The following is a 22,382-nucleotide window of genomic DNA, read 5'->3' on the forward strand; positions in this document are numbered from 1 at the left end:
AGAAAAAGTAAAAAAGCAAAAAGAGGCGTTTGATATAAACCAGAAAGGGGAGTTTGATATCAACTAGGAAAAGGGGTGTTCGATATCAACTAGAAATGTGACAGAATGGTTTTGTGAAATATTTGACTAGAGATTACTTGAATCAAATTTTATAAATTTATCTCCAAAAATATTTCAAGTTTCAAAAATTATTTCATATAAGTTTTTGGGACTTTCACTCATAAATTATTATTTTTTTCATGAATAAATACATATCTAAACACAATTTCAAGTTTCAAAAAGGATTACAAAACAAAGAATTCAATTTTTAAGCATCTAAATACAGAGTCCGGCTGTCACTAGCACTTTTTTAAGAACTTCTTCAGCTAATATTATTATACTCTTGTAAAAATTTAATTTTTAAAATTTCACTCAAAATCTACAATGAAATGAAATCTAGGATAAAGATTGTTATAATTATTTGAGAAAATGCTCTATTACCACCTTGGACTATACGCGAAAAGGTTGAGACACATCTAAACTTTAGGAGGGTCCTATTATCCCCTGGACTAATTAAAGTTATATTTTTGACAATCTTAGTGCCTATGTGGCACATAAGTGGCACACACGTGTGCCTATTAGGACCTTTCTGTGTGCTGTGTCACGTATGTACCACGTAGGCACTAAGGTTGTCAAAAATATGATTTTAATTAGTTCAGGGAGGTAATAGGACCCTCCTAAAGTTCGGGTGTGTCTCATCCTTTTCGCGCATAGTTCAAGGTAGTAATAGAGCATTTTCTCTAATTATTTTCTAATCTTTAAATCAATCTCACTTTTTTATATTTGTGCACCATTTTCTTGTATGACCATTTTTCGATCATCTTCATTAGTTTCTTTGTCTACTTTTTATTCATCCATATAAGATCGCGCGTCATCGTCATTGTGAATTTTACCAATTGAAGTCTTGCGATGATTCCATTCATCACCTTCAAAAAGTAGTTTTAGCTCATCAAATATATCAAGATAATCATCCATCACTTTATGTTTAACTAGATAAATAAAAAAAAGGCTGATGGAAGAAAATTGAAAAGAGAGTAAGAAAAATAGAAAAGAAAGAAAAAAAATTGAAAAGAGAGAGTCAGAAAAAAATTGAAAAGAGAGAATAAGATAAAAATAAAATAGAAAGGAGAGAGTAAGAAAAAATAGAAAAGAGAGAATAAAAAAAAAGAAATAGAAAAGAGAGTAAGAAAAAATTGAAAGGAGAGAGTAAAAAAGAAATTGAAAAGAGCTGTGCCAAAAAAAAAAAAGAGTAAGGAAAAAAGAGCAAGCGCTCTTTGATGTAGAGTAAAGGTATTAAATATGAGTAGAAAGTGTGTGTTTATAAGTTAGAATAATAAAAACAAAAAATATATTTTGATACAAATTGACGAAGATGTGAGGTTGTAGAAATTTCGATACAAAATGATGAAGCTAAGATGTGAGATTGTGATAATTTCGATAAAAACTAAAAGAGTGAGTGTTAATTTTTGAAGCATTTGAATTGAGATAGAAAAAGTAAAAAATGAGAAGGGATTTTCTATATTATAGAAGTGTGGGTTTCGACATGGCAGCTGCTAGGCATTGAATAAAATATTTAAGGGTATAATAGACTTAAGCCATCTTCCAGTGTAATCTTAGGCAAATATATATTATTTGTTTGTACTTTATTAGTTGGTCTATAGCAACAATTTTAAAAAAAGTTCACCCTTTTTTAATAAATTACAACTCATGTCATTCCAATAAATTATCACTCTTTCATGGATGCTACTCCTATTGAATATGATGGGGCCCATAGATGTTTATCTATTCTCATTTCTTCCATATATAAAATGTTTTGGTTTGAATACGTGAAAGGTAAGTCGTTTTCTGCTTTTGTTTGCTCCGTAATTTTACTATATAATCTTTATTAATTATTATAAGTTATTTATATATTAAAATAATAATAATATTTAATTAAAATAAAATAAATATTTATGACATGTCTTTTTCAATCGTAATTATACTATATCATCCCTAATTAATTATCCTAATTAATTATTATATCACACATAATTAATTATTATAAGTTATTTATATACTAAAAAATTAATAATATTTAATTAAAAAATAAAATAAATATTTATGACATGTATGCTTCAATCGTAATTGTACTATATTACCCCTAATTAATTATTATATCACACCTAATTGATTATTAATAATATTTAATTAAAAAGAAATAGATATTTATGTCATGTCTGCTTCAACCGCAATTGTACCGTATCACTCCTAATTAACTATTATACTGCTCCTAATTAATTATTATAAGTTATTTATACATTAAAAAATTAATAATATTTAATTAAAAATAAAATGAACATTTATGACATGTCTGCTTCAACCGTAATTTTACTATATCGCCCCTAATTAATTATTATATATTATTTATTTATTAAAAAAATAATAATATATAATTAAAAATATAAAATAAATATTTATAACACGTCTGCTTCAACTGTGATTTTACTATACCACCCTTAATTAATTATTATAGTCATTTATGTATTAAAAATTTAGTAATATTTAATTAAAAAATAAAAATAAGCATTTATGACATATTTACTTCAACTACTTCTACCATAGTTTTACTAAATATTATCCTAATTAATTATTATAAATTATTGAAGTATTAAAAAATTAATAATAATTAATAAAAAGGATAAAATAGATATAAAAATGATAAATTAACTCTTGATATTTTAAATTAACTTGACATCTTATATGAGGTCTACTTAAATTTTTTTCACCAGCATTTTTTATAGTAATTTTGCTATGTCACTTTTATTTAGTTGTTGTAAGTCATTTAAGACATTTATACTTTTTTGCTTCAATCATGATTTTATTATATCACCCATAATTAATTATTATAGGCATCTAAGCATTGTTCCATTTAAATTGGAATAGAAAAAAATTATCAATCACAATAATTAAAAAATTATTTAAAAAATATAATTGACTATCAACAACACAAAACTTTGGACAAGGAGAGTAACATATATTATTCAAAAATTACATAAATTTTTTTTATAAATTACATTATTTAATAATTTAAAATATCTAAAAACAATAATACAAACATTACTAATATATTCTATTAAAAAAGAAAATTTACACACTCTAACAAACGAATCCTACGTTTCAATGGAAGGAATATATACAAATTGATAAAAAATTTACAGAAGTATATTTTATAAGTATATTTTATCGTGTTCTCAAAGTCAAATATCTTAAATTAATATGACAGATGGTAACTTATAATTTTCTCTCTCTTTTTTTTATAATTTTTAAAACACTTTAAATTTAAAATATTAATTTAATTTAACTTTAAAAAATAAGTTGACAAATAAAAGAGGAGGAAAAATAAAAGTAAAGGATGTTTATGTCTGCTTAGTAGGAGAATACAATGCAATTTTGGGTTATTAATTACAACTCACATGTGATATAATATGCAATGACAAGATAACCCTTTATCTTTTCAACAAGAGTAGTCTCTATTTTATACATGTGTCAAGTCTTATATATCAATTTTAATCTCATATTTTATACTTAATGTGGAAAATCTCAGTCATATGATTAAAGATCTAAACTTTAAAATACATTGAATTTTGTTATTTATAATAATATGAGTAATTTATATATAATTATCTTGTGAGATAATTTGGCTCCTTAAAAAATACTATTAAGTTGTTAATACATTTCGTGTATTCATTATAATTCATAATTGAAATCTACATCAATTTAATCTATCATATATAGTCAAATATCTTAATGTTGGGCCCGTGCTGACATGGGTCATGTACCTCTAGTTTCAATATAAACTATGGATGTGAGGGAATGATTTTGTGAAATATTTGACCAAGTAGAGATTATTGAGATCAGATTATATAAATTCATCTCCAAGAATATTTCAAGTTTCAATGATCTTTCCAAATCAGTTATTGGACCTTTACCCACAAAATTTTAATTTCTTTACAAATAAATGCATATCCAAACATAATTTCAAGTTTCAAAAGTGATTACAAAAAAAGGCTTCATTTTTAAGTTTTTTCGTCGGAGTCTCACTGCCATTAACACGATCTTTTTAGTACTTAGCTTCTTGAGCTAATATCTTATTGTATTGTTGTAAGAACTCGATTTTCAAATTGTTACTTCAAAATTTATGGTAAAACAGAAGCTAAGATGAATATTGTCGTTGTTACTATTGTTGTTGTTATTATTATTATTATTATTATTATTATTATTATTATTATTATTATTTAATTTTTAAATTAGTCTCACCTTTTTGTACTTTATGGGCATTCTTAACACCTCCTGATATACACCTTTAACAACCTTTATTCAGACGTGTTCTGCATGATAATTTATACATTTATTGGCATCAGAATATAAGTATAGATATAGTAACAAAAAGTTGTTATAACTTTAAATTTACATTATTGAATATCAACAACATAATGAATTAGAGACCAACAAATGTGATACTGTCATGTTCTTTCACTTTTGTCTCTTTGATTTATGCTCGATATGTATGTTGTCACAGGTTTTAAAGGACAATCATTTTATGTTGCTTCAAAAAGAGCTTATAAACATGAAGAAGCGATGGAAATATATTCTTTGTGGGACGACGATTACTTGAGATTGAAGTCTGCAAAAATTATGTTGTCTTTAAATTCACATTGCTTGAAAGTTGATTTGGTGATTAAATGTAGATAAGTACTTCATTAAGTGTTATGTATTTTGATATTAAGAGCTATAAATGCAGTGGTTAAGTCATTTAATAGTTATTGCATGCATGATGCAATACCTAAGTAAGAAATAATTTCTCCACCTCCACGTGGTTGGGGTGAAGGTCGGCATGCATACGTTTATTCAACCCTCTAGCAGATGATACAGTCTCATTTGTTAGGATTTTTGTCTGATTTTTTTATCAAATTTAAGTTTTATATTTTTTAGAAGAAAAAATAAAAGTAATACCATAATTACTTTTAATTCCTGAAAGGAAAATATAAAACTTTTCCATATTTGGTAAATCTCTTTGTTGGAGGAAAGGTTTCAGAACATCTATGAAGACCCATTCTCATACCATAACACAATAGCATCCACAATGTAGTGCTTAAAGAGTCTTGTTTATGGGGAGATTTTCTCTCATAGTTATGTTTTTTATCTAGTTTTTAATATGTAGGTTGATTGGCCAAACCATATCAATAATATTATGTTTTTTTTAGTTTAGTTTTATGTCATCTGAATTATCATCATATTAGTTTGCAAACTTTAAGCTTCCGCATGATGCCCTCTCGATTTTGAACCCAACAAGTGGTATCAGAGCCTACAGTTTAAAGATCCAGTGATTTGGTAAAACGAGGTCGAAGACAAGTTCAAAGGAGTTCAAATAAATTTGCAACCAATTTGATGATAATGAAGATCTTTGTCTAGCTACATGTGGAGAAGGAGTTTAGAACATATTTTCAACATTCCTGCTGCTACATTTTAAAAGTGAAAATAAGATATTGTTTAAATCAATTTTTAACCCATAATATTTTAAAATTTATTTTTAACCTTGACAAACGTCAGTAGTGAAGAACCAAAATTATACATATGACGTGAAGAAGGCGGATCAAGTCAAGAAAATCAAGTTAAAAAAAGGGAGATTTGTTAGGGTTTTTGCCCTGATTTTTTTACCAAATTTAAGTTTTACTTTTTTGAGAAGGAAAATAAATGTAATACCATAATTACTTTTAATTTCCTGAAAGAAAAATCTAAAACTTTTCCATATTTGGTAAATCTCTTTGTTGGAGAAAATGTTTTGAAACATCTATGAATACCCCTTCTCATACCATAACACAATAGCATCCACGATATAGTGCTTAAAGAGTCTTGTTTATGGGGAGATTTTCTCTCATAGTTTTATTTTGTTTTTTATTTAGTTTTTAATACGTAGGCCGATTAGTCAAATCATATAAAAAATATTATGTTATTTTAGTTTAGTTTTGTGTCATCTGAATTATCATCATATTATTTTGCAAACTTTAAGCTTCCGCGTGACGCTCTCTCGATTTTGAACCCAACAAGTTTTTTTTTTAAAATAATAATAAAAGGATATATTATTGATATGATTTAGCCAAACGTCCTACATATTAAAAATAAATTAAAAAACCAAAAACTTATTAATATCTTAACTTCAATGAACTGTTCAACACAGATCCATTCACATTAAGTTTAAAATTAGTGAATGATGGAGGGTGCTAGTTACTGTATATAATGTGACTTGTTTGGTTTCTAAGTCCAGTGGGCAGTGGCTGACATATAGGCATTGTGACAAGGTTAAGAGTAAGTGCAGCGGTTGAGGGGTCATAAAAAATCTATATTATATCGTGGTATGTTCAATTCTATCTCTAAATTATATTGATTATATTTTTTGGCTTAATATATAATTGATCCTTTAAATTTTTTGTGATATTTCATTTAGACGTTCGAATTAAGTCTGTTTCAATTGAACACCTCAACTTTTTTTTTCCTTTTTTTTTTTCGATTTTCCATTCGGTGTCCGATACCCGCATTGGAGCCCGACTAATTCAGATTGGCGCCGCGTAGGGCTCCATTCGGGGGGAAGCGCTCCCTAACAGAGTTTTCTTCGTACCCAGGATCGAACCCTCGACCTCTGGTTAAGGGTAGAACAGCCTCATCCACTGCATCACAACCCATGTTGGTGAACACCTCAACTCTTAGTAATGTGTTTCACTTATACTTTTGACTTAAATTTTGAAAAAACTTTTTGTACATAGTTTCATTCATCTATTATTAGATAGTTAAGTTAACCACATAAAATATATCATCTTCTTTATCTATGCTCATCACCTCAAGTAAAAAAAAGCTTGTTACTTTTTGGGTTTATTGAGGAGAATGCGTATAACTAAAGGAAATGACATATTTTATGTGGCTGACTTAATTATTTATTAGACGAATGAGAATGCACAAAAAGAAATTCAAAATTTGAACCGAAGTATCTATCATGATACTTTATTAGGAGTTGAGGTGTTCAATTGAAACAAGGCTTAGGTTCGAGTGTCTATATAAAATATTTCAAGAAACTTTAGAGGTGAGCTATGTATCAAGCCTAATTTTAAATAAATAAATAAATCAGAGGTGCGGAAATAGCGTTTAGGACTTTGCAGTTTATTTAAAAATAATAAATGAAGTGCATATTTTACTCAAATACTCATGACTATAAGCATTTTAACCAAAAAAATTTGAAAAATGATTTGACAATTTTGTAGTTAACTTCAAGGGTACAATTAAAAAAAAATATCCTTCTCTAAAGTAAACAAGTAAAAGAAAAAAAATTTAGTATAATGGACAAACAAGATAAGTGGAGGAGTAATTACTATTTAATTAAAAGTAAGCTATTAAATCACTTTTTGATTTCTAAAAGTGAATGAATTTTGTAAGTGATATGTCCAAGATAAAAGCACCGCTTAGTACTAAAAATGGAGGGAGTAGTAATTAGTATGGAGTAGTTTATATCTTCCTCATTAATTTCTTTCACTTATTTTTTATCATTCATACAAAATTAACAATTATTTCTTTGTGAATTTGATTAGCTTAAATTTTCTAGATGGTTCCATGTATCACTTCAAAAAGTGAATTAAACTCATAAAATATATCATTATAATTATTCATTAAGGTACTTTGTATTTTACTAGACAGAGGAAAGAATTTAAGATAAAAAATAAAAAAAAGAGTTAGAAAAAAAGACTTACAGAACTGAAGATGTGTGAGATGAGTTGAAATTATTTGAATGGAAATGAGAGTGAAAAACAAAACTAGTCCATATCCATTTTTAGAACTTATACTCACAATATTTTTTAAATCTTTTTAAAAAATGCACATTCAAACATAATTTTGTGTTTCAAAAGGAAATATCAAAAAATGGGTTTCATTTTTACGATGCCTATTACCTACAGGAGTGCTCCCATTCTCATTAGCATCTTTTCTTTTAATACTTTTTGAGTTAATATCTTATTGTAAGTAAATACACATATTTTTAGATTTAACTTCAAAATCTATGGTGAAAAATAAGCTAAGATTAAGATTGTAATTATTATTTTTTAGATCTTTTAAATCAGTTTAAACTTTTAATACTAGGCAATCATCTTCTTGTACGATCATTTTTTAATCATCTTCATCGTTATTTTTTCTCTCTTCTTCTCTTTGTTCATTCATATAAGATCGAGCATCATTAACTTTGTAGATTTTATCAGTTGAAGTCTTATAATGATCTCATTCATTCCCTTCAAAAATTGCATCAACATTATAAAATATATCATGATAATTATCGATTATAAACTATAAAGAAAAGAATTTAAGAAGAAAAAAAAGAGCGTAAGGAAAAAAGAAAAGAACATAGACTCTTTGATATCAAGTGAAAATGTGAAAGTAGTGTATAAAATGTGTGAGTATAATTGAGGATTAAAAATACTTTAAAATATTTTGTTACAAACTTATGAAAATGTGAGATTATGAAAGTTTCAATACAAGTAAAATTTTTGATACAAACTAATGAAGAGATGAGATTGTAGAAATTTAAAATGAATTTAAGAGAAAATTGAGAAGAGAGAGTAAGAAAAAAAAAGTAGGAAAAAAAGAAGAATTTATCATTTTAAAAAAATTAGAGTGGCAGAATCGAAAAACACGTGCAACATTTGTATTTAGAAATTAGTATAATAAAGTCCTTTTAAAAAAAATTATTTAGAGTTGAGATAAGAATTTTAAAAAAAAAGTTATATACAATTTCGGACTTTCACTCACAAATTTTAAATTCTTTACAATTAAATGTTTATCCAGACATAATTTCAATGTCACGACCCAAAAACAAGGATCGTGATGGCACTTGTCGCAGCGTCCCTTGACAAGTAAGCCTATCACCCAAATTGATACGAAAAGAGAAAAAGACAGAAATATCCCAAGGTAAGACTTCTAGAAAGAAGCCGAACCATATAATTATAACAATGCGGAAAGAATTTATCCAAAATACCAATCATGCCCAAAATCAGGTGTCAATAGTGTAAGAACTACTAATACAATCCAAGAGTCAAATACATCGGAAAAATAACCACAAAGGAATAATAACTGTTTTTGAATACTAATAAAGACATAACTACTATAGAAATATAGAGGTAAACTTCGGACGCATGAATGTCCAACCGCTACCTTGGAAGCTCCAACAATCATCTGAGTCAATCAAACTGAGGTGCACTCGAGCTAGAACTTCCACCGAAAGAGTGCAGTAGGCATGAGTACGGTCCACTTGTACTCAATAGGTATCATACGCCGACCAAGCAAAGTAGTAAATAAAGCATACAAAATATACACTAAGGACACGTCATATAGCACTCAGAAAATATCCCACAATGATAGCCCACACCGCTTGCACTAACAGTTCTAATATATCTCACATATATTACAACAACACACCAATATAGAATACAAGTATACATTATTTCACATATAAATAGAACAAAAGAGAACATGTAGATCCAAAATCATCAAATACAAGTAAAGGAAGGTAAGACAAATAAATAGATGACAAGTCAATAAGGCACAACAACACAATATAAACACAATAAAGTAAGTGCAATGTATATAATGATGATGATGATGTACGGGGTCATCGCATAACCTCCGAGATCGTCGTACAATCCTCGTATACATCTATGGAGCTAAAACTTCCCGACGTAGGATTCATGGGAGATTCGTCAACCCGTATACAATCCACATATCTCATATCTCTTTTCCGACACACCCCTTAGAAAGGGTTTTATAAGGTGTTACCATATCTTTTAAAAAGGTGTTGCCAGTGTTTCTCAGTTGTTTTCACGGTGGTACCAATATTTTATGAATGAGTATGATATGAAGATGTAATGATCGCAACCAATCACAATGAGTATTTCCACAACCAACCACATGATATATTTCCATAACCAACCACAATGAAATATTTTCACAACCACATGAGCCAATATCCACTCATTATTTTCGTTTCATTCATAAATTTCCACATGTATCATATGTCAATAAGGTATGAATATAATCACAATACATCAATGGTACTACATTAATCATTTTAATAACACAATACAATTATTCACATGTATTCAAGGCTATTGATATCACATAGGACTCCACACGGTCACACATATCACATAATAACTCAATTTCGATAATTACATCACATATAGGCCCCCACATGGGCACAACACATAAATAGATATTTTTCATGATTATTTTTCACCCTTAACATGCATTTTGGTATCATCATTTACTACACAGCCCATTCTGAAAGAGTTAATCCATAACCTACTTCGAAAGTCGAAACCGATCCGCTACACTTGAACCCACAATCTTACTTTTTACGAACAATTCTGAACTATGCTAAAAATATCAAATATGAAATCTACTCGTCAAGACAAAATCAACAACACTCATATTGACTGCTTTTGGTTCGGGGTCAAAACGAACTCCTAAAATAAATTTTCGAAAAAGAAAGGCAAAATCGGAACTTTACTTCAAAAATATGTTCTCCATATTTTTAGAAACCTACAGCTGAAAACCCAAGTTAGATCGAATCAAAAACAGAGTTCAAATCGAAGAAAAATCAGTTTTGAGCTTTAGCGGGTAAAATCTTTGAAATCCCGATTAAAATCAAGAATCGGAGTTGTTTTGAATGTTAAATTGATGAAAAACTAGTAATTATAAGATAAAAATATTCTTCAAGTGAAAAGGAGTGAAATTTGAATTTAAAATCATGCCCTAAGATTTTTGAGGTTTTAAGACATTAATCAAGAAATTACTAAGAAAAGAGTGAATTCTTACCTTTAATCCGCAATAAAACAAAGAAAAGGTGTTAATCTAGTTTTCCAAGCTCTCACAAACTTTACTTTTACAGGTTATTTGGATGGTGATTTTCTGTGGTATGGTATGGTATAGTTACAAAGCCAACCATATTTGTTTTGATTGTTTCTAAAAGGCATGGTATGGTATGGTAATCTTTCATAGTTTGGGAATCATGAAATTGTCCAATTTTTAAAACCACCGATTTGGTGGTTTTTCGTGGTTTTCTTATTTATTTTTTCAATTATGCCCTCATATAATATTTTCTAATCCTATTTTATCCTTTACCCCATATTACTTACAATCCTAATATCTTATAATTTTTATGCACAAATCCTCTGTTATTTTACGTTCTCCTCTGAATGCTCATGTTCCTCCTCCGATTGATAACATAACTTTGATTCCTTTGGATTGACAAGATTTTACGTCAGAACTCACGTTAACACATCCATTTGGAGTGTATGGATCACAATTGCCTGCTAGGTTGAGCATCGCGTTTCGACCACTGCCAAATGTTGAGAGAAATGTTATGTTCACGAAGTCATAGTTCCCTGTAGCACAAGTGTCGGCTAGTGTCCCTTTATTGCTATTTTGTCCCCAATAGAGAACAATTCCCCCTGCTCCAGACATTGTTGCTAGTGCTAAAATCAACAATATTAGGACATAATACAGAAAAAATGAAGCCTTGATTGCCTTGTTCTAATTGGTTTTCAATATGATCTTTGATTTTGTTCTTGTTGGAATAATGCAGCAAAGCTATATGTTTTTTATAGGGAAAGAGTTGAATCTGAATGGTTGTGAAAAGTTGTCCTTAATACCACTTGTAGACAAAGTTAGAAGCCATGTTACTATTAGTTTGTGCTTCTGCCTGGCGTAGCAGTTGTTAATAATTCAATATTGACTGCTAATACATAGAAAACGCAAATGCTGCCTATGTACCTAATAATTCAATTAGGGGCATTTTAGTAAATTTACATGTTACGATACAGTATCATACCATCAAATCAAATAAAAAAAATATTATTAAACCGCAGTGAACGATACAGTCCATCCAAACATTATATTGTACCATACTATATTGTACCATACATTGTGAAACCGTGACAAACCACCATCCAAACAAAGGCTTAAGCTCACGCACTATTTAGGTTTAACTCCCAAGAGGCAAGATGAAAAATGAACAGAAAGGGCCAAAAAGAGGTATTTATATGCAGAAAAATCTGATATTGCACCAGATTTTTCACTTCAAATTCACTCCTTATTTCGATGGGGTCTCGAGATTCTTTCAGAGTCCGATATACGCAAACGAACTATGAAACCATACTAAATTTGACATTTCAGATGCAATGAAGATATCAGATTTTCAAAAAAATATTATTTTCATAAAGTTGACCCCCGAAACTCGAAATCATAATTTTCCAAATCGAGAGTCGAAATGAGATTTAAAAGTCGTAAAGTCATACCAAATGTGTTAACACCCTAAAATCGATATTTTGGATCTTCTAGAGAATTTGAATTTTCCATCCAAGGTCGTTTTAATGAAATATGGGTCCCACACCCACATTCTAATTTTCCAACTTAATTTTCGACCAATAAGTCGAAATGAGCTCGGGTGCACTGCAACCCAAACTAAAGGTCTACCTAGCCTAAAATCGATATTCTGAAGCTGCTGGTGCAGTCCGTTCAGCCATCTATAGCACGGATCAAAAGATATCCACATAAGTCCAAAATAAGGCTCTCAAAGCCATCAAAAACCACAATATTGCATAAATGATACCAAAATGCATCGAAAATCATGCCAATCACTTCCACACCCCAGAAATATCATAATGCAATTACGGAGAGGGTAAGACAATTAAATCACACAAAGTCACAAATTTCACATAATTCATCAAATTTTTAGGTCGTTACATTCAACTTTCAAAATAAATTCAAAACAATGACTTTATTTTTGTAAGTTTCTTATTATTGATAGGAATTTCATTGCTATTAGCATTTTTTTAGTACTTCTTGAACTAATACTTATTACACTATTGTAAAAACTCAAAATTTTAGATTTCACTTTAAAATCTATGGTGAAATAAAAGTCAAGATAAAGATCGTTGTAATTATTTATCAGATTTTCTAAATCTGTTTCACTTTTTTTTGTATATGTGCACCATCTTTTTATATGATCACTTTTCGGTATTCTTCATCATAAGTTTTCTCTTTTTTTTTTGCTCATCCATGTAAGGTCGAGCATTATTGTCTTTTAGATCTTATCAGTTAAAGTCTTGCAATAATTCCATTTAGTACCTTCAAAAAGTGAATCTAGCTGATAAAATATATCATGATGATTACCCATCTTTTTATATTTAGCTATATAGATAAGGGATTTAAGAAAAAGAGAGAGAGAGAGCAGGAAAAGAGAGAAAATACTCTATAATATTAAGTGAAAATGTGAGAGAAGAGCGGAAGAGTGTGAGTATACACGGGAATAGAAAAAAAAATAAAAAAATATTTTGATAGAAACGAATGAAGATGTGAGTTTATAAAAATTTTAATATAAATCAATGAAGATGTTAGATCGTGAAAATTTTGATACAAAAAGATAAAGATGTGAAATTGTAGAAATTTAAGATGAGATTAAAAATAAAATAAAAAAGAGAGAGTAAGAAAATAAAAAAAGAATTTAGCTTTAAAAATTTTATACTGACAAAATTGAGACACACGTGCAACATACGTGTTCAAAAACTAGTATAATAAAATCATTTTTAAAACTTTTATTTGGAGTAGAGATAAGAAAAAATAAGAGCAATAAAACTTTGCTTTCACAATTTTTTAAGAATTTAAGAAAAAAAAGAGAGAGTACGAAAAAAAAAAAAAGCAAGAGACTCTGGTTTCACAATTTTTTTAGTCAGATGATGTTTTGAAATTGAAATCGTCGATAATTCCCACATAATAAAACAGCAAAACAAAATCAATAAATGAGGTAAAAAATATGTGCTTCTGAACAAATTTTAAAAGTTTTTCCACCCAATTAATTTTATCTTTTTAAGTAAAACTCACATAATGCATGTAACATACGTGTGACTAATTGCAAAAATTATTTTTACATTTCTAATTTTAAAAAAAATTACTTAAGAATTTAAAAAAAAAATTTAAGGAAAAAAAAAAGAAGAAAAGATTTTTATAAACTAAAGATATGAGAGATTAGTAGAAAATATTTGAGTATTTTTGAAGCTTTTCCTCACAAAAAACCTTAAATTCATTTCAAATAAAATGCCTATTTAAATACAACCTTAAATTTTAAATCATTATTTCATAAATTCAAATTGTTATATTTCACTATAAAATTTATGGTGAAATAGAAGTTAAGATAAAAATTATTCTTATAAATTAGTTTCATTTTTTTTTTCTACTTCTCTTTCATTTTTCAATCATCATCATTATTAATTTCTCTTTCTATGGATCACTCATATAAGAATGAGCGTCGTGACCCTTGTGGATGATCAATTTAAATTTGGCAGCAGTTCAATTCATCATCTTTAAAAGTGAATCAATTTCGATATATATACTAAATATGTGAGAGAATAGATATGGAGAAAAATTAAGAAGAAACTAAAAGAGATATATAAGAAAAAAATTAGAAATTTTCATTTTAAAAAATTATACGAATAGAATTTGGACACATGTGCAAAGTACGTGTCCAGAAACTAATAAAATAAAGTCTTTTTTAAAACTTTGATTTGACGTAGAGATAAGAATTAAAATAAAATCATGATACGAATTGTTATTATTTTTCATATCCTTCAAATTAGTGACTTTTTTCAACTTGTGCTCCATCTTGTTGAACAAATGCTAAGAAAAACAATAACTTATTGTCATGAATTCAAATGTTTATGCACACTCAAGAGTGTGATAAGGCCAATTTGGCAACGTTTACCTTCTTTTTTTTTGGTCAGAAAGGCTTTTATTTATGTAACAAAAGTTCTACAGGGACAGTAACTGTGGCATAGCCACTACAAAAGAGCTAGCAGAAGTAGCGCTAGCTAGGCTAGTAGGAATATGTACAACATCAACAACACTTATGTTATGTACATCCTGATCTATAGATGAGTATTTCACCCTACGGGCTGTCAAATCTCCACATTGGTCGGCACGCAAAATATCCATGAGGGATGGCGGAGATTCCCAAAAAAGCATAACTGAAGCCGGGGAGTTATGCATGAAAGCAGCAGTAGTAGTAGTAATAGTAGATACTAAAGCATCCGCTAGTCTGTTCTGTTCACTGTAGATATGGCATATATCAGGACTACCCAATTTTTGGAGGAGGCACCTGCAATCGCACAAAAGCGGACAATTGTTAGTGGGCGAACAACCAAGTTGCGCAACAAGCTCTTTAGAGTCAATGTTAATCTGAATGGAGGAGATTGCATGCTCCTGTCCAATGCTAAGTCCTTGAAAGACGGCTTTCGCTTCAGCTTTAAGAGTATTAGCACTATAGCTAAAGCTAGCGAAGCCAAGTATCCAATTCCCATAGTAATCCCGAAACACGCCTCCGGTACGACATATACCAGTAGTGGCGTCAAAGAAAGCATCAGTATTTAACATAACATGAGAGTGAACCGGGGGGTTCCATTTAACATAAAGCATGATAGATCTCTTAGGGACTCTAGTTGGTCCTGCCAAAAATCAGAATTCTTGCGCCATATGGGCTATGTTATGAATTGTAAGATTGATGGTTGTTTCTTCAAAGATGAGTTTATTGCAAGCAGTTCATATAGACCACAGGCAGAAGGCTAAAAATACTTTTGAAGGTATTCTATAAATGTGCAGTTTAGGAAGGATCCATATGAGATTATGCAGCCATCGATCTCTGCTGAATTGCAAGTCCTACAGAGAGATGAATGTAAGACCCCAATATGTTCCAAATATTTAGCTGTGGGGAGTCTATTATGGGCAAAGATCCAGAGAAATTACTTTATTTTTGGCGGGAGGTGGAGTTTCCATATCCAGGCAAGGTTAGTACTGGTTCCCGCAGAAGCTTCTTACTCTGTGTTAGCAAGAAGTTCCATGAAACAAGACTTAACAGTAAATTTGCCGGAGTAAGTTAAGCCCCAAGAAATGCGATCGTGAGATCTATTGTAAACTAGAAAGTGAATGGTGTGTATTAAGGAAATGATACTTTGTGGCAGATTAAAGGATAAGGAGGAGAAGTTCTAATTCACTTGTTGTCTAAAGTGAGCTAGTGGCAAGGTATATTCATGACGTAGAAGTACCCATTTTATATAGTTAATTTATGTAGGAAAATATGAAAAATTAGATGTCATTTAAAAAAAAAAAATTCATCTTCTACTTTGTTTTGTGTCATTATTACTAATAGTAGCTTCTAAAAGGCAGGTAGGATTTTGTGAGTGTGAAATGAGTAGTTATCAGCTATATGCGAGTATGTTTAATATTTAATCGGATGCTACTCAAGGCGATTTAATTCATGAGAGCAAATTAGACACATATAACAAAATTCGTTTCTAAATTCTTGTCATGTTTATTTTTGCATCTTTTAAGAAAAACAATATATATCATAGGGTAATTTAACTAAATAAATTATTCTTACTTATTACACCTTTCAATTTAATAGTTTTTCTTTGCACCACATTAATATCTCGCCATATTTATAACTAAGGAGAAAGATTGAAACAAACAACTAATTATATCTTTGACATTTCTGAAATGACAAGTATTATGAATCATTTTTTTTTTACCAAAAATGATAAATATTTAAAAATAGAGAAAGTAGCTACTAATATAAAACTCTCTCTTTTTCTTTAAAGATGATGAATGATCAAAGCCAGTTTTTTATATGTAATTTTGTTCAGTTCTAACAATTCTTGTTGTTATTATTCTTTTGTATAGAAACTTTAGCTTGTAGGTCTCATGGTTCTACTTTTGTGATGTCTAAATCTATTTCAAGTTCACTCAATATTTTTCAAACCCTTTAGCAGCCATAAACATTTTATAAAAAGAAAACGATATGATTCAAACTAACGAAAATGTGAGATTGTGAAAATTTTGATCCAAGATGATGAAGATATGAGATTGTGAAATTTTTTATGCAAACAGATGAAGATGTGAGATTAAAATTAGAATAAATTTAAGAAGAAAATATAAAATAGAGTAAGGAAAAAAAAGAGTTTATCATTTAAAGTTTCTTACTGTTAACAGAATTGGGACACACGTGCAACAAATGTGTTTAAAAATTAGTATAAGAAAGCCCTTTTCAAAACTTTTATTTGGAGTACAGATAAGAATTCAAAATAAAGAAAAGGAATTCTATACAATTTAGGACTTCCACTCATAGAAATAAACACATATCTAAATATAATTTCAATTTTCAAAATAGATTACAAAATAAGGGCTTCATTTTTAAGTTTCTTATTACCTATGGGAATTCCAATGCCATTGACACTTTTTTTTGTACTTCTTAAACCAATACTTAATATATTTTGTAAAAATTAAAAATTTCAAATCTCACTATAAAATTTATGTGGAAACAAATTCTAAGTTAAAGATTGTTATAATTATTTTTTTTTATTTTTAAATCTGTCTCACCTTTTTGTACATGTGCACCATCTTGTTATATGATCATTAATTTTTTAACATCATCATAAGTTTGTTTTTTGTTCATTCATTTAAGATCAAGCATCATTATATTTGTAGATTTTATTAATTGAAGTCTTGCAATAATTTCATTTATCATCTTCAAAAAGTGAATCTAACTCATAAAATATATCGTTATGAAAAATCATCACTTTGTATTAACCTAGATAAATAGAGAGAAGGATTTAAAGAAAAACTGAGAAAGCTATAAAAAAAGGAAGGGGGGGGGGGGAAGAAAAAAAAAAAAACAAAAAGATGAGAAAAAGGGGGAAGGTTGAAGGTGAAAAAAAAAAGAGAGAAAAAAAAAAAAAAAAAAGAGGGGGGAGGGGGGGGGGGGGGGGGGGGGGGGGGGGGGGGCGAAGACTATAATATCGAGTGAAATGTGAGAAAAGAGTGGAAGTTTGAATGTGTACATTAGAATAGAAAAAAAAAATTCCATACAAATGAATGAAGATGTGAGATTGATGAAATTTCGATATAAACTGATGAAGATGTGAGATTGTGCAAATTTAAGATGAATTTAAAAATAAAATAAAAAGAGACAGTAATACAATAAAATAAGAATTTAATTAAAACTTATACTGGCGGAATTGAAAACACGTGCAACATAAGTGTTCAGAAACTAATATAGTAAAGTCCTTTTTAAAACTTTTATTTTGTGTAGAGATAAGAGAAAAAGAGCAATAATACCCTGATTTCATAATTTTTTAAGAATTTAAGATAAAAAAGAAAGAGTAAGAAAAAAAAGAGCAAAGACTCTAATTTGACAATTTTTTAGTCAGGCTATGTTTTGAACTTGAAACCGTCGATCGTTCCTAGATAATAAAACAACAAAAAAAGAATTAAAAAATAAGGTGAAAATAGGCGCTTCTGGGAAAATTTTGAAAACCTTTTCACCTAATTTATTTTATATTTTTAAGTAAAACTCACTTAATGCATGCAAAATATGTGTGACTAATTGCTCAAATCATTTTTATACTTCTAGTTCTTTTTAAAAAATTTATTAAGAATGTAAGAATAAAAAATTTAAGAAAAAAAGGAGAAATGACTTTTACAAACTAAAGATGTAAAAGATGAGTAGAAAATATTTGGGTGGAGATAAGAATAGCAAAAAAAATTAGTCCAACTTTATTTTTGAATTTTAAAGTATTCATCACAAAAAACTTTAAATTTTTTCAAGTAAAACACCTATTCAAATATAAATTCAAATTTTAAATCATAATTTCATAAATTCAAATTTTTAAATTTTATTTTAAAATTTATGGTGGAATAAGAGTTAAGGAAAAAATTATTAGTATAAATTAATCTCACCTTTTTCTACTTCTCTTCTATTTTTTGATAATCTTCATCATTAATTTTCTTTTCTATGAATCATTCATATAAGAATGAACATCATGGTTCTTGTCCAATTCATCATTTTTAAAAAGTGAATCAAGTTCATAAATCATATTATCACAATCACCAGTCAAATTATATTAACTTGCACAGATAGATGGAAGAATCTAAGAAAATCATGGAAAAGAGATTATGAAAATTTTGATACAAACTGATAAAGATATAAAATTGCAAAAAATCAATGAAGAGTGAAATTGTAAAAAAATTGATAAATTAGTCCAAATCTATTTTTTCATTTTTGAAGCTTTTTCTCACAAAGAACTTTAAATTTATTTCAATTAAATGCCTATTCAAATAAAGCTTCAAATTTCAAATCATTATTTCATAAATTCAAAATGTTATATTTCACTATACAATTTATAGTGAAAGAGAAGTTAAGATAAAAATCATTATTATAAATTAGCCTCTCGTTTTTCTACTTCTCTTTCATTTTTTTTGGTCATCTTCATCATTAATTTTTCTTTCTATAGATCACTCATTTAAGAATGAGCATCATGGTCCTTGTGGATGATCTATTGAAAATTTGTGATAGTTTGACTTGTGGGTGATCAATTGAAATTTTGCGATAGTTCGATTCATCGCCTTTAAAAAGTGAATTAACTTCATAAAATATATTATCACAATTATTCATTAATTTATATTAACATAGACAGATAGAACGATGAATCTAAGAAGAACATGAAAATGAAATTGAAAATTACGATATAAATTCATGAAGATATAAGATTGTGAAAAAATCGATACAAACTGATAAAGAGTGAAATTCTGAAAAATTCTATACAAACTAAAAAAGTAAAGAGTATTAATTTGTAAGGTATTTAAATTGAGAGAAGTAGTAAAAAAATGAGAAAATAATTTGTGATATATATACTAAAGATGTGAGAGAATAGATAGAGAGAAAATTTACGAAGAAAATAAAAAAGATAGAGTAAGAAAAAAAGACGAAATTGTCATTTTAAAAAAAATTATAATAGAATTAGGACAGGTGCACCATACGTGTCTAGAAACTAATAAAATAAAGTAATTTTTAATACTTTGATTTGAAGTAGAGATAAGAATTAAAAAAATGAAAAAAAAAAAATCTCAATACAACTTATTATTATTTTTTATATCCTTTAAATTAGTGTCACATTTTTTTACTTGTGTTCCATCTTCTTGAACAAATGCTAGGGAAAATCATAACTTATTGTCATTAATTAAAGGAAAAAGGCATGTTTACCTTTCTAAATTTATAACGAAAATGTACTTTAGCCATTAAACTTAATTTATAGTTATTTACCCCCTTATGAACTTTAAAGTGTATTATTTTGCTCTCTTAATGGTTAACGTGACAAAATAAAAAATAAAAAAAATCAAAGCACGTTTTTATATAAAAAAAAAAGAATAAAAAAAAATTAAATGAGGCCCACTTTAGAATTTTCAGTCTTTATTTTTTTTTTCCCTTCTTCCTCACATCCTACCAGCCCCATGTCTTCTTCTTCTTCATACCCCATCACCCTCATATCTTTTCCTTCTTCTGTTTCTTTTCTTTTTTCACTCGTATCCGTCAAAAATCTTCAATTAAATACACAATCATAGGAAGAATAAAATACACAAATTGTACAACAAATAAACTTTCCTATAAAGATCAAGAATCAACAAATTAATTTTATTTTTGCACATCAAAATCAAAATTAAAAAAATCAAACTTATTAATTAGCCACGTAATTACTTCTAAACCAAAAGTACTGCTTATGTGAATTTTTTAATGAAAAATTTAACTTAAGAAAAATTCAAAAATCGTAAAAATAATCTATAGAACCTTGTTTACCTTTTTGTTTTCCTCCAGTTTTGCAGCATAACTTTATCTTGAACTTTTTTGCTTGAAACGAAGTCTTTGGTTTACTTACGTTAGGCAATTGATAGCTTTTATGTTTCCTTGTTGCTTGTTTGGAGCTTAAAGTCCAGGATTTTAACCGTTGCAAGTAATAGATTCATATCGTTTGATTTTTTGTTCTTGTGAAGGGGAAAATGATCAAGCGACGGGGGGAGGGGGAGTTTTTTTTTTTAATATATATATATAAGAAAAATTATTTTTAAAAAAATAATTTATTTATGTGGTTTTAACGTGACTCCAACGTGACGCGTGTGTGATGCACTCTCCACAATGAGAATGGCATAATTTTTGAGGGTGGTAAAAAAATCATGTAAAAGTTGTTTAAGGATAAAAATTGCAGATTAAGTTTAATGTTAAAGTAGATTTTCATAACAAGTTTGTTCGAGGGAGGGGGGTTGGTATTTATGCCTTTTTCCTTAGTTAAAATTTTTATGCACATTCAAGAGCGTCACAAGGTCAGTTTACCAACTTTTGCCTATTTCCCCTATTATATAGGTTAATTTATGTAGGAAAATATGAAAAATAGATGTCATTTTTAAAAAAAAAATTTAAAAGAAAAATTCATCTTCTATTTTTGTATTGTGTCATTTTTTCTAGGGGTGTACATAGGTCGGGTTGGTTCAATTTTTATTAAAAAAAAAAAAGTAAACCAATCATTTCAGTTTATTAAAATTATAAACCAAATCAAACCAACATAAAATTGATTTTTTCGGTTTAGGTTTTAGTTGGTTATTTCGATTTTTTTTTTTATAATCTTTAGTTTTTACAATTATACTGTGATTGAAGACTAGATCAAATCTGTTTTCACTCATGTCCTAATGAAAAATCACAATTATGAAAAACTGAGGAGTGGAAAACTCTCCTGAAACTAAAAAGTGAGATGAAGAGTGAAAAGTTTAGGTTTTAAGTTTATATTGGGTTTTGGATCATTTAATTAACAATTAATGGACAAATATTACAACTTAAAGGCCCAAATCTAAATATATATCTACATCTACTTTCAAATTATTGAAAATTACTAAAACTAGTTGAAAAAGTATTTAAAAAGTAGATTATAATTAATATTTTATGTATAAAAAAGTTTGAATATATATATATATATATATATATTATGTCGGTTTGATTCGGGTTCGATTTGACTTTTTTTTTATCAACACCAAATCAAATCAAGAATGGTTGGTTTTGTACACCCCTAATTATTACTAATAGTAGCTACCAAAAGACAGGTTGAATTTTGTGAGTGTGAAATGAGTAGTTATCAACTGTCTGTGAGTATATTTATTATTTAATCGGGTGCTACTCAAGGAGATATTGTTCATGGGAGCAAATTAGACACATATAATAAAATCCGTTCAAAATTCATTTTTAAATACTTATCATGTTTTATTTTGCACCTTTTAAGAAAAACACTATAAACTAGAGGGTAACTTAACAAATATTCTTACTTATTACACCTTTCAATTTAGTACATTTGTTTTTTTACCACATTAATAGTTGTCCATATTTATAACTAAGGAGAAAGATGAAA

The 22,382-nt window shown here is 28.3% G+C and overlaps 1 long non-coding RNA gene across 1 annotated transcript; it reads right to left on the minus strand.

Moving 5' to 3' along the window:
- Positions 1–14,854: 14,854 nt before the first annotated feature.
- On the minus strand, positions 14,855–16,171 carry LOC124889341. Its single transcript, XR_007048254.1, has 2 exons — positions 15,907–16,171; positions 14,855–15,262 (listed from the first exon to the last, which is right to left on the minus strand). It is a non-coding gene; the product is annotated as an uncharacterized LOC124889341 (long non-coding RNA).
- Between the last annotated feature and the right edge of the window lie 6,211 nt (positions 16,172–22,382).

The sequence above is a fragment of the Capsicum annuum genome, chromosome 1 (assembly GCF_002878395.1).
Source record: "Capsicum annuum cultivar UCD-10X-F1 chromosome 1, UCD10Xv1.1, whole genome shotgun sequence".
In the NCBI taxonomy this organism is placed as follows: Eukaryota; Viridiplantae; Streptophyta; class Magnoliopsida; order Solanales; family Solanaceae; genus Capsicum; species Capsicum annuum.